This window comes from Arvicola amphibius, chromosome 4 (genome assembly GCF_903992535.2).
Source record: "Arvicola amphibius chromosome 4, mArvAmp1.2, whole genome shotgun sequence".
Classification (NCBI taxonomy): Eukaryota; Metazoa; Chordata; class Mammalia; order Rodentia; family Cricetidae; genus Arvicola; species Arvicola amphibius.
Genome location: NC_052050.1, coordinates 16491945 through 16505493, shown reverse-complemented (window position 1 = coordinate 16505493; position 13549 = coordinate 16491945). Strand labels below are relative to the sequence as shown.

General features: G+C 41.8%; 1 pseudogene; it reads left to right on the top strand.

The window, feature by feature from the left end:
- Positions 1 to 2058: 2058 nt before the first annotated feature.
- On the top strand, positions 2059 to 2159 carry LOC119813804 (annotated as a pseudogene).
- The last annotated feature ends 11390 nt before the right edge of the window (positions 2160 to 13549 follow it).

Here is a 13549-nt window from a genome sequence, read left to right as displayed (position 1 = left end):
AAAGTTACAGATTCTGTGCTCTGTGGTTTGTTGCGCAAGGTAACAATCAAATGCTGTTTCAGTTAGTAGGTAGTGGAAATACGTATATATTTTTTCTCATTCACGTTCAAGAAATCCCTGAATTCTATCAGTACATGAACACCAAGCCAAGAACCCCTGAGAGCCATCCTGCCCTCCTGTTCCCTGACTTCTCTGTAAGCAGAGCTCTAACAGAGCAACAACGGAGACTGTGTGGAGCAAGTTAAACAGAGAAATAGCTCAGTGGCTGGAGAGGTGGGTCAGCTGTTGATGCCTGCTGCTCTTGCAGAGGATCCGAGTTTGTTTCCCAGCACCCATGTAGGGCAGCTCACGACTGTCCATAATCCCAACTCCAAGGACACCAAACACCTCTGATGTCTGTGGACACCTGCTCACGTGCACATATCCACACAGAGACACAGCACACACAATCAAAACCTGTATACACATGCAGGCCCATATGCAATGAGATAAAAATCTGCCTGCTTCCCTGAAATGATGTAGATGAAAACAGAGCTCTGAGCTGGAGAGTGACAGTTAATTAGGAAAAATCATCCTGCAGTCCAAACCCAACAGACTCTCCTGCCCTCCTTGCCTGAAGCATTCCTAGCTTCCATAAATTTTTATTGCAGGGTCCTGTTTCATTGTTGATAGTGAAAATTATCCCTTTTGTTTGTATGTTCACTGTTTGTCTTCCTCACTAGATTGTACACTCGGAACTCATCCTCTTCCTAGAGGATGCTTCCTTTAGCACCCACAAGTCCTCACAAAGTACCCAGCACAAGGAAGGTACTCTGTATTTGCTGATTGACTGACAAAATGAAAATCTGTTAAGGTCATATTCTCCCTATACATAACTATGCTAAGTCATTTCTTAGCTGAGATTTTTCTGGTGGTCTCTAAAGTAAAGGAAAAAATAAGATACTATAATTATTCATTTCACAGTATAAACTGTGTTTCCAAGATAGCATTATCTTGGATAGATCCATAAAATTCTAAGGAAAACTAGAAAAAAAAAGTCACTGAATTCTTAGGTTCTTCATAATTTCAGAAGGTAATGGAGTGTAACTTTGATGAATATTAGAAACATGGAATCATCTTCCCTTAATTTACAGGTAACAGAACAGTGGATCTAAATGAACTGATAGATGTCGTCAGTTACATCAAGGGTAAGTTTCAAGCTATGATAGGAAACACTTATAAATAACATGTTAAATACTTAGCAATTAATGCTGGGCAAGTATCTTTCCCATTTGCAAAGGTTGCTGCACCATCGCCTGGCAAGTTTACAGTCTTTTATATGGCATCTTTTCATTTCTGTGGATTCACTGAACTCAGGTAGACCATAACATGTATTTATACTGATACTTACAGTATTGTGTGAAATTTTCACGGAAAATCCCCAATGTAGAATCAGATGTTCATCATCAAAGGAAGTCAGATCAGGAACCTGGAGGCAGGAACTGATGCAGATGCCATGGAGGGGTGCTGCTTACTGGCTTGCTCCTCATGACTTGCTCAGCCTGTTTCCTTATAGAACCCAAGACCACCACCCCAGGGATGGCACCACCCACAATGGGCTGGCCCCTCCCCCTATCAATCACTAATGTAAAAAATGCCTTGCAGCTGGACCTTATGGATGTATTTTCTCAATTTATATTCCCTTTCTTCAGATAACTCTAGTTGTGTGTCATGTTGACATAAGACTAGGCAACTCAGATATCAAAACCCAAAGAACCAGCCACACCCTTTACCCCAGAGAGCCCCTCCTAGAAGAGTATCCTATAGGAGTACTTTACTGGATAAAATTTAAAATCCTATTTCAAGATTTCTGTTCTCATACTAAGTAATAAGGAAACTATAATAAGTTAGAAATATCTAAGTGTATATAAGAGAACCACTATACAAACCATTATGTAGTAAGAGAACCACAAACTTGAGATCAGCCTGAGCTTCATCAAGACTTTGTCTAAAAAAATACAACATTAGTTAAGTGGGATAGCATGAATTAAAACACTAACTATAAAGATTATATAGAGTATTCTCTTTACTGTATTTATACTAAAACTGGAAGACTACACAGGTTAGTGTGGCCCCTACACAATGATGATACACAGATTCATGAAGTAGTCCATACTTTTCAAGATATATAAAGAACTGCAAAAAACCCACATAAGCTAGATATGGTGATGCATGCCTTTGGGCCCCAGCACAGGGGAGGCCAAAACAGGTGGATCTCTGAGTTCAAGGCCAGCCTGGTCTACAGAGCGAGTTCCAGGACAACCAGAGCCACACAGAGAAACCCCGCTCAAAAAACCAAAACAGTAAATAAACACCTAAAATATAATTTACCCAGTTAATAAATAATACATTGAATAAACAGTTCTCAAAAAGGAAATGCAAATAGCCAATACATGCTTTAAAAGGTCCTCAGCATCCTTAACTAGGATAGCTATGCAGAGAGTTTGGGTATAAAGTTTATTTAGTGGGTTATGGAGAAGGAAAGGAGGGGGAGAAGGGGGGAAGAGGAGGGAGGGAGAAGAGAGAGGGGCAGAAGCTTCCTCTCCAAAAGAAGGGGAGAGAGAGAAAGGGGGGACTGGAGAGGAGGTGGAACGGTGGAAGGGTGAATTGGGAGTGAGGCTTGTCTTTTAAAGGGACAGGGTACACAGGAGGGGGAGAGAGAGAGAGAGAGAGAGAGAGAGAGAGAGAGAGAGAGAGAGAGAGAGAGAGAGAGAGAGAGAGAGAAAGGACCTAAAAGGAGGTAGGGCTGTGGAAGGGGGAGTTGGGAGTGGGGCTTGTCTCTTAAAGGGACAGGATACCAAGGTGAAAGACCAGGCCAGCAGATTACAACAGTATATTAAAAAATATTTATAAGGAAATTATTTTAGGTTGAAAAAGCAAACACAAGCCAAGCATGGAGACACACATCTATAATTTCAGCACTCAGGAAACTGAAGCAGGAAAATCACAAATTTGAGATCAGCCTGGTCTTCATAGTAAGATAAAGTACAAAATTATATTCACATTAGATTTTCACATCAAATAAATAGTCATTATCAAAGACTAGAAAGAAAAACTGAGAAATGTTTTCTGGTAGGGTAATGGGATTTTTGCCCCTCTCACCCCTTTATAATAGCCTTTAGTGTGGTGAAATCTCTTACAGTTAATAAGAAAGGCTTTATTCTTTCTGCTGAAATGAGATGAGTTTTTGGAACGCATAGCAACCAAAGAAGTAAACAACAGGCAAATATAATTACTAAATAAAAATTAAAGCTTCCACTGGTGGGTATTCCCAGGTACAATGATATATACCTCTAGTCTCAATCTACTTAGTTAACTGAGGCAGGAAAACTGCATGTTTGACGCCAGCCTGGACAACATAGGCAGCATGAGCAACAAGGGAGGCCTTGTCAAGAAGAAGGGAGGCTGGTGTATAGAGAAAACCATATTCGAGTGAGGCAGAAGAGAAAGGAAATGTTACTAAAACCTTGCTTATGGCTGGTCTGGTGCAGGTTCTGCACAGTCCTCAGGGTTTCAAATCCTGGAGTCCATCCTTCGTCTCCTCCTACAAAGCAGAACTATAGATGCAGGGTTCCCCAGTGCTCCTTGTCACTCCAAGTGTGCAGGGCGACGGTCTACGTACACACGGAGAGCACTTACCGTCCTCTGTAAGAATTGTTTCTATAACTGCACCCCATCTCTCATCCTTCCTAAGGAGAAACAATTGACATCCAGAACTTGGAAAAGTTCCTGGCAAACGAGGGGATCGAGCTCACCGAGGACGAGATGAAAGACCTGATGCCTTACCTGGAATTTAATGGTGAGGTTTCTGCCTGGGAGGTGGTGTCTCCCTGAAGGTGCATGTTCACGGCCAGTATAGATAATCCTCAGAAGTGATCTTTTCTGTATCACCTAAAGCACTTGAGTGTGTCTGTGAATGACCTTCTGTCTTAGTTAGGATTCTATTGCTGTAACAAAACACCGTGACCAAAAGGCAAGTTGGGAGGAAAGGGTTTATTCAGCTCACACTCCCACAGCCCTGTGCATCGGTGAAGGAAGTCAGGACAGGAGCTCAAACAGGGTGGGAACCTGGAGGCAGGAACTGATACAGCAGCCATGGAGGCGTGCTGCTTCCTGGCTTGCTCCTGTGATTTCTCAGTCTGCTTTCTGTTAGCAGGACCAGGAGCCCAGGGATGGCATCACCCAGTGGTCTGGGCCCTCCCTCATCATCACAAATTAAGAAAATGCTCTACAGCCAGATCTTATGGAGGCATTTTCTCAGTTAAGATTCCCTCTTTTCAGATAACTCTAGCTTGTGTGTCAAGTTGACATGAGACCAGCCAGCACATCTTGTTGAAATGCAGGCTTGGTTTCAGGTCTAGGGTGAAGCCTTGCATATCTAACAAGCTCCAATGTGGCACCAGTGTTCCTGGTCCATGGGCCACATCTTGACTGACGAAGATCTAAAAAGGAAAGAGAAGAGACTATGCCTGTGCTTTCCTTTTGAAATCCCCAAGAAAAACCAATAAGTCCGGGGGGCAGGGGGACAATTCTAACCCAAAAGGGAAGCAGGGAAGTACAAAAATATGAGTAATTGAAATTAGGAAATAAAAGTGAGCAGGAGGCAGAGGCTCAGGAGAAGCAGGGTTTGGGCTGATTGATGATTTACTTTCTGAGATGCAGGTCAGTGATGGGGCACTCGCCTAGCATCATGCGTAAGGCCCTGGGTTTGAATTCTAGCACCATCAAAATAAACAAATAAAAGCCAGGTGTGGTGGTGGGCATCTTTAATCCTAGTACTCAGGAAGCAGAGGCAGGTGGATTTCTGTGAGTTCAAGGCTAGCCTGACTAGAGAATGAGCTCCAGGACACCCAGGGCTACACAGAAAACCCTGTCTCAGAAAAACAAAATGACTATATATATTTATATTTATATAAAGCTACAGCAAAGCCAACGTGTACTCCTCAGCCTTCTCCTCCACGGCTTCCGTCCTGTTATGCTGAAAACCACTGAACCATGATTCCTTAAAGCCGCTTTGTTCCTGCTTTTGTCCTTTAGCCACCACTTTGTCTGGAATGTTCCCCCTACTCCATCCCCACCCACGATGCACTCACGAAATCCTGCTTGACTGACCCATGCTCCCTTTTGTGTTCTCTGATTCCTAGTTCACCATTCAACCCTCAACCAAACAGCACTGTTTCTTCTCTAAATTCTGATAGGATTTTGTTAGAGACAGAATATATCCCTTTTTATACTTTTTATACACTTCTGGCGTCTCCCAACAGATTTTAAAGTTCTTAAAAGAAAAAGTCCAATGTTGAATGCTCAGAACACAAAAAGGAATGAATCACAGACTTGTCCTCAAAGAGCTTTGGGTCCAGTAGAGGAGGAAGCACATAAAATAATGTGATATATAATGTGATAAATATATGCAGAGGAACATATGGCCAAGATTGAAGTTTTCTGGGGGAAAGACTGGCTTACCAAGTTGCAGGGCACCTTTCCAGTCAGAGACAGACTGTGTCCTCAGTATTGCAAAGCACATTTGTGATGGTTCTCAAAAAAGACGTCCAGGTCACCAAAACTGAATAAGATGTGGAGGTAGGAGAGCTAGTTGGGAAAAGGAAAGGATTAGAAGGAGTCAGAAGGGGAGAAAAGATTATAAGGGTGAATATGATCAAACAGAGCCATACATGGAAGACGATGATATGATGGAACCCACTGTCAGGTTCTAATATATGTAACTAATATATGCTAGTAAGTTGGGTGGGGGTGGCGCACATCTTTAATCCCAGCCCTCAGGAAGCAGAGGCAGGTGGATCTCTCTGAGTTCGAGACCAGCCTGGTCTTTTTAAAAAGACTTGTCAGAACAAAGAGCAGGTCCTTCCCTCCCTATTCTAACATTTGAGCATATGCCAACATATTTTTCTTTATATCTTAAATTTTACCTATCTCATAGGTAACATATATAATATATATATTATACATATTATATCTATGCATTCCAGTGAGATGGCTCAGTCATAAGGGTGCTTGCTGCCAAGCCTGACAACCTGAGTTTGATCCCCAAAACACACATGGTAGAAGGAGAGAACCAACTCCTACAAGTAGTCCTCTGATATCCACATGCATGCTATGGTACTCGTGCATGTGTACGGGCGTGCATGAATGCGTGCATGTGCACACGTGCATGCACGCACACACACTAATCTTATAAAAATTAAATATATATCTACTATCATCTGTTGGGAAAAGATACTTGTAGATTTGAGGCCAGACTCTGTGGGCAGTGCCACTTCCCCACTTATGACCTGTAATTTTGAACCCCATTCCTTTGACTGTGAAAGAGGAGCCACAAGGGGATGGAGAACTAAGCGTCTCCTGCAGAAGTCATTATCCGTCTCACCAGCCTCAGCTGAGAGAAAGGCTAACCCAGATTCCAAAGCAAATGCATACAAGTTCAGCCTAGTACTTTCTGTGGGAGGCCGGGGGTGCTTGAGGTGACAGGAAATCATGTAATAGGTTGTTTTAAATAATTTCACAAATTTTGATTAACCTTACTAAGTTTTTATGTGGCTGTCTCTGTGTCTGAATCAAATGTTTTACAGGGAGCGGGAAGGTTACTGTCCGATCCATAATGGAGGGCCTGAAGAAGTTTAAACGTGAGTGAAAACTTACTTAAGCACAGTTTAAAATTGATAATTTGATGGCATATATTAATTTGTATTGTTTTCTTGGTTGTAAAAGTTCCCCTCTCCTAGTCACCTTCAGGGCTATACACAGCTTTGACTCTTAACCTTGTCTTCCAGCCAAAGGGATGATGAGTTTGCACAAGCTGTTAAGAACTGCCGGCAGCATCAACGGTAGGTTACAGCTTCAGCTCTGCCAGATTTTCTGTTCCTGTCTTGTTAATTTCTTTCCATCCGCTAGTCAGTAAGATGCCTCTGCATTATCCCTCCAACTATTTCTCTAAGTTCATTTGGCCATGGTAGTCCATATTACACTGAATCACACTGCGTGTCAGACATCTCAAATTGTTTTCTCATGTATTCAGTGATATTTTAATTATATTATGACATCTTCGGTATCACCATATAATTTATAATGTAGCTGGTTCTGACTCTAGTCTTAAGGGAAGCAATTCAGTTGTTTGTTGGGCTTTTGTGTCCGTACCAGTAGAGCTAAAGAGGTGAATTTAGATAATGATCTTTTTGTTCTCTTTTGGCTTCCAAATTCTAGTTTTAACTGGTAAGAGCAAGAGGACACTATTAAGGTGGAAAAGAAGGGTCCAGAATAAGAGAAAATATTTGTAAATTACATACTAATAAGGGTTGAATATCTAAAATATATAAAGAAACCTTATAATTCAATAGTGAAATGTGAAAATATAGAGCTTGGACTGTAGCTTAGTGGTAGAGCTCTTGTCTGGCAGGTGAGACCCTAGGTTCACTTCTCAGTTTGCAGGCAGGAAAAGCAGATACAGTCATTCTCTCTGGTAGACAGTTTCTCTCGTTCTGCTTACAGTCACCTGCTGGCCAAATACATTCAATGGAAAGTCCCAGAAACAAACAGTTCATACAGTTTAAACTGTATGCTATTCTTAGTAATGTGATAACATTTAGCGCCACCCCTGCCCCCACCGTGCTAAGGACAAGAACCAATCCTTTGTCCAGAATATGGACTTTATACACGTCACCCCATTGCTAATAAACCATCGCAGTTATAACTACTGCATTGTTCTTCTTGTGTAGTCTTCAATTTTCTTAATAATGACTCCAAAACACAAGAATAGTGATGGGAACCATCCGGTTTTGCCAAGAGAAACCAGAAAGTACTTCCGGCAAATGAGAAGATAAAAGACTTCATTCATCTCAGAGCAAGGAAACATTAGCTCCTCATTTTAACCTTTTACTGTGCTTACTTTACAAAGTAGTATTTTGCCATTGCCATGTATGCGTAGAAAAAAAAGATACTGTATGAAGTTCAGTATCCTTCATGGTTTTAGGCATCTGCTGTGGATCTTTAAATATATATCCTGAAGATGAGACTGCTGTACCCAGTGTTTTTGAATGGCCAAAGTATATGACTAGACCATGCTTCAAAGATTATATTAAAATGACAAAGAAACAGGTGGAAAGATGTTAAACATTCTTATTCACTGAGGAAACACAAAACAACAATGAATTATAACTTTACACCCTCTAATGTAGATGCATTTAATAAAAAGAAGAAAGCTGGTCAGGGAAGCACACACCTTTAACCCCAGCACTCAGGGGACAGCAGCAGGAGGAGCTCTAAGTTAGAGGCTAACCTGGTCTACAAAATGAGGTCCAGTATGGCCAGGGCTACACAGAGAAACCCTATCATGAGAGAAAAAAAGAGAAAGAAAGAAAGACATGAGCAGCAAGATGGTTCCGTGGGTAAAGGCACTGGCCACCAAGCCTGTGTTTATCCCTAGGACCCACGAGCTGGAGCAATGTGGGCTGGAGCACTGGCTGCTCTTCCGCAGGGCCGGGTTCACTCCCAGCACCCTCGTGGCACAACTGTCTGTAACTCCAGTGAAGGGGCTCTGAAGCCTCTTCTGGCCTCCGAGGGCATGCATGTGGTGCGCAGACATACACGCACTCAAAACACCCATCTACTTTAAATTAAACAAACAAATGAAGTTTGTCCTCTACCTTCCACACACCTGCTGTGGCTCATGCAAGCACATATACACACACAACAAATGTAACAAAATTTTAAAGCTTTTTAAATGATAACAAATGGTGAAGATGCAGACTAAAGAGAATGAGGCCCTCGCTAAACTGGTGAGGTAACTGAGAAACTGGGCAGCTGGATTGTTACCTTTGCTGAACTAAACGAAGTATACATGCTCAAATATTACCAAAAGAAAAATATTAAAATAACATGCATATATTCATATAACAGTAATGGATGGAAAAGGAGGCCATGAATTTAAAAGAGAACAAGGAGGGGGAAATGGTGTGATTATATTATACTCTCAAAAATAAAAAAAATTACCAAAAATCACAATATTTAGTAGGTTGTAGAACATAGGCTAGATTATTTAATATTATAATTTGCTATAAAATTGATGCTAGAAACATTTTCTTTGTTTAAAAGAATTATTTCGTGTGTAAAGATGTTTTCCTGCGTGTGCACCGTGAGTGTGCAATGCTCCCAGAGGCCAGAAGAGGGTGTTGGAGCTCCCATAGGACTGGAGTTAAAGACGATTGTAAGCCAACATGTGGGTGCTGGGAATCAAACCTGGATCATCTGGGAGAGCAGCCAGCGCTCTTAACCACTGAGCCATCTCTCCAGCCCCCTGGCATTTTTTTTGATCATTTTTCAAGAATAAATCAAGCACTTGAGAGGCAGAGACAGGCAAAGCCCTCTTTGAGATCAGCCTGGTCTACAGAGTGAGTTCCAGGGCAGCCAGGGTTAAATTTAGATAGGACCCTATTAAAAATCAGTGAGTAAAAGTTGATGTGTGAGGAGTGAGTGGTGATCAATGCATCCATAGCAGTCAGAAGGGAAGGCAGTGCACATGTCCATCAGTGGGTGAATGGGGAAATGAACCGTGATGCTCGCAGGGGTTACCATTCAGCTCTTTAGAAGAAGGAAATTGTAAGCCACACTACGACACAGATGAACCTCAAAAATATTATGAATGGGGCTGGAGAGATGGCTCAGAGGTTAAGAGCACTGGCTGCTCTTCCAGAGGTCCTGAGTTCAGTTCCCAGCAACCACATGGTGGCTCACAACCATCTGTACTGAGATCTGACGCCCTCCTCTGGCATGTGGGCATACATCAAGACAGAATTTTGTATACATAATAAATAAATCTTTTTAAAAACAGAATATTATGAATGAAATAAGCCAATCACTCACATACACACACACACACACACACACACACACACACACACACAAACTACTATATTATTCTACATATAGGAGATGTCTAGAGTGGTCAGGTTCACAGATGTAGAATGTAGGGCGGTCATGAGGAGTTGGAAGGAAGGGAGAGAGAGATGTTATGTAATAAACACAGAGTATTGGCTGTGTAAGATGAAAACATTCAGTAGCTGGTATAGTTAACAGCACTGAACCATACACTTAAGAACTGTTGATCTGGAGCAGGGGTGTGGCTCTGTGGTAGACAGAGCACTTACCAGCCTGCATGAGACCCTGGTGTTGGTCCCCAGCACACACAAAAGTAGAAGTGAGGGAGTTGCTTCTATATAATACAGATCTTACCACTATTAATAAATAACAATGGGGAGCTTTTACTTCTATTAGGCACCTGGCCCACCCCTGCAGTCCTACACGCTTGTGAGGCTGGGGCAGGAGAAATTTGAGCTCAGGAATTTGAAGCCAGCCTAGGAAAACATAATGGCGTTGTCTCTCTAAAGAAACCACAGTTTAGGGCTGGAGTGATGGCTCAGCGGGTAAAAGCTCATGCTGTTCTTCTGGAAGGTACTGTTTGATTCCCAGAACCCACATGGTGGCCCACAGCCATCTATAAATCCAGTTCCAGGGAGTCCGATGCCCCCTTCTGGCCTCTCTGAGCACTAAGCACACACACATGTGTACAGACACACAGGCAGGCAAAACACCTAGACACATAAAATAATTTCTTAAGTTATTTTTAAATTAATAAAATAGGGGATGGAGAGTTGACTCCATTAGGAGCACTCATTTGTTGCAAAGGACCCAGGTTCGATTCCCAGCACCTACATGGAGGCCCACCACCTCCTTAGATACCAAGTATGTGTGTAACTGGAGACTGCTCACGCATATCCCAGCCATCCAGACCTGAATAATCACACAGAAACTTTATTAATTACAACACTGCTCAGCCTATTAGCTCAGGCTTGTTATTAACTAACTTTTACATCTTAAATTAACCCATTTCTATTAATCTGTGTATTACCACGAGGCTGTGGCCTACTGGTAAGGATCCAGTGTGTCCTTCTCCTTCGGCAGCTACATGGCATCTCCTTGACTCCATCTACTCTCTATATATATCTCTTCCAGCCTGGCTATATTCTGCCATGGCATAGGCTGAAGCAGCTTCTTTATTAGCCAATGGTAATAAAACATATCCATAGAATGCAGAGAGGAAAACCCACATTATATGTAGTACACAGATATACATGCAGACAAAACACTCATTCACATAAAGTAATAAAAAAAATCTAAAAAGTTAATAAAATAAACCAGGCCAGGTGATGGTGGCATATGCTTTTAATCCCAGCACTCGGGAGGCAGAGGCAGGCGGATCTCTGTGAGTTCAAAGCCAACCTGGTCTATAGAGCGAGTTCCAGGACAGGCTCCAAAACTACAGAAAAACCCTGTCTCGAAATAAATAAATAAATAAATAAATAAATAAATAAATACCAAAGTTTTACTTCTCGCCAGCTCCACCCAATAGGAACTGACATTAACCCCCATTTTAAAGTAGGAAGCCCTCAATATATATTTGAATTAATTTAGAAATTAAACCTTCCTCCTCTTTCTCTGTGTTCCTGACCAGAATAGGAGACAAGTTTGAGAAACTTGATGAAGCTGTTATCCTCATACTGAAGCATTCAGACCTAGAACAGGGAATTAGAAACACTACCACTGAGTAAACCTAAAACCTTTGGAGCAGTCAGAGCCTGTGTTTATCCACCGTGGATCACAGGTCCTCCTGGCCCTGTGCTGGAGCGGTTGTTGTTGTTGGCTTGTTTAGGGGGAGTTTTTGGTTTGGTTTGTTTGGTTTGGTTTTGGTTTTTGGAGAGGAGGTCTTACTTTGTAGCCCTAGCTGGCCTCAAACTTTCTAGGTAAACCAGACAGGCTTTGAACTCAAAGAGATCTTCCTGACTCCGCCTCCCAAGTGCTGGAATTAAAGGCGTGCACCACCACTGACTCTGAGGGTTTAAAAGCTGGAGAAAAGTCAGAGCATGAATGTTATGATTTCTGCCTAATTGTCAGTGGTTTTCCTTTTTGCTTTTGAGACAGAATCTGAAACTTACAGTCCTACTGCTTCAGCCTTCCAAGTACTAACATTTTAGGCATACATCACCATACCTGGCCATGGTAATTGTTCTATTTAGTTCGCTTTTCCCACTGTTAAAGAATGCAAGTGGGCTGGAGAGATGGTTTAGAAGTTTAGAGCACTCAGTGCTCTTCCAGAGAACCCAAGTTCAAGTCCCAACATCCATATCAGATGGTTCTCAACTGCCTGTAACTCCAGCTCCAGATGACCCCATGCCTCTGGCCTCTGTGGGTACCAGGACTCGTATGCATAGACACATACATATACACATAGATCTAAATAATTAATTTTAAAATTATAAGCACGAGAATTTTTTCTCCCTTTCTAGACTTAAAAAATTAATGAAATTATTTTTAATTACTCTTCAATCAAGGGACATGGGTAAAATACTTTTCTTAAATAATTTCAACACACTAAAGAAAATATACCATATAATTTGAGGCCAAAAAAAATCTCTTCTCTAAAGTCTCAACAGGCTTAAATTGCTATAATTCTGTAATTTGTTTCCTCATGAGCCACTGGGGTACCAAGTGAACCCCACTGAATACACATTTGCTCTAACCCTGGGAGGAGCCCCAGGCCATCTTCTCCCTGAGCCAGCCTGAGCAGTGAATGAGGTCACAGCTGTATGAGGGAACAAACCCTTTATTGGATTCTTGATTTGAAGGCTCAGATGGTTGGTTGCTAATGGTTGGTTAGTAGCACAGCTCAAAAGTAGGTAAATGTCGGAATTTTGTCTGATTCTAGGCTGAGTTCTTTAAAATATATATCTATCAACTATATAAGAGATTGGAAGTATTTTTAAGTAATTATTATTTTGCGCCGTGGGGACAATTTCCCAGCACCTTTCAAGAGCCTAAATTGTTGAGCGTCTCTGAGGCTCCCAGCTTCCTGGTAGGTTCTAGATCCTGAACACCGTGGAATGGTGTTGTTTAGAAACAGCTGCCTCTGGGTTCTGAGGCAGTGACCTGGGAGGAATGAATTCTAACCAAACATTCTGAAACTTTTTTTCCTGATTTAACAGTACTTGCTGATTCATCATTCCCAAGCTAGCAAGCAGCCCTGTCTGCTTGTCAGCGAGCTTCCTGATATTCACTAGAGTTGGGAAAGCTAACTGGAGTGATAAAAACCCACAGGGGAAGACTACCTCCCGGCCCCTGGTCTGCAGGCCGTTTCTCCGGCGATGCAGAAGAAAGGGAGGACTAGGAGAGCCGTAGTATCCAAAGAGTCTGTGCAAGAGGCTATCCGCTCTGCTTTTATAAGAAAGCAGTGGACAGGGATGTGGGTCTCAGAAGGAAAGCCTCAGAAAATGTATTTACTACATGGTAGGTATTCTAAGACTGAAATAAGCAGGAAGACTTTAACACTTTCTTCTTTGCCAGTTGTGGCAGGAAATATTTCAGAATAAATTTTGTCCTTAATTTTTCCTATATATTTCTACGTGCTTTGTATCATATACTATTTTTTAATTAGTTAAGATATATA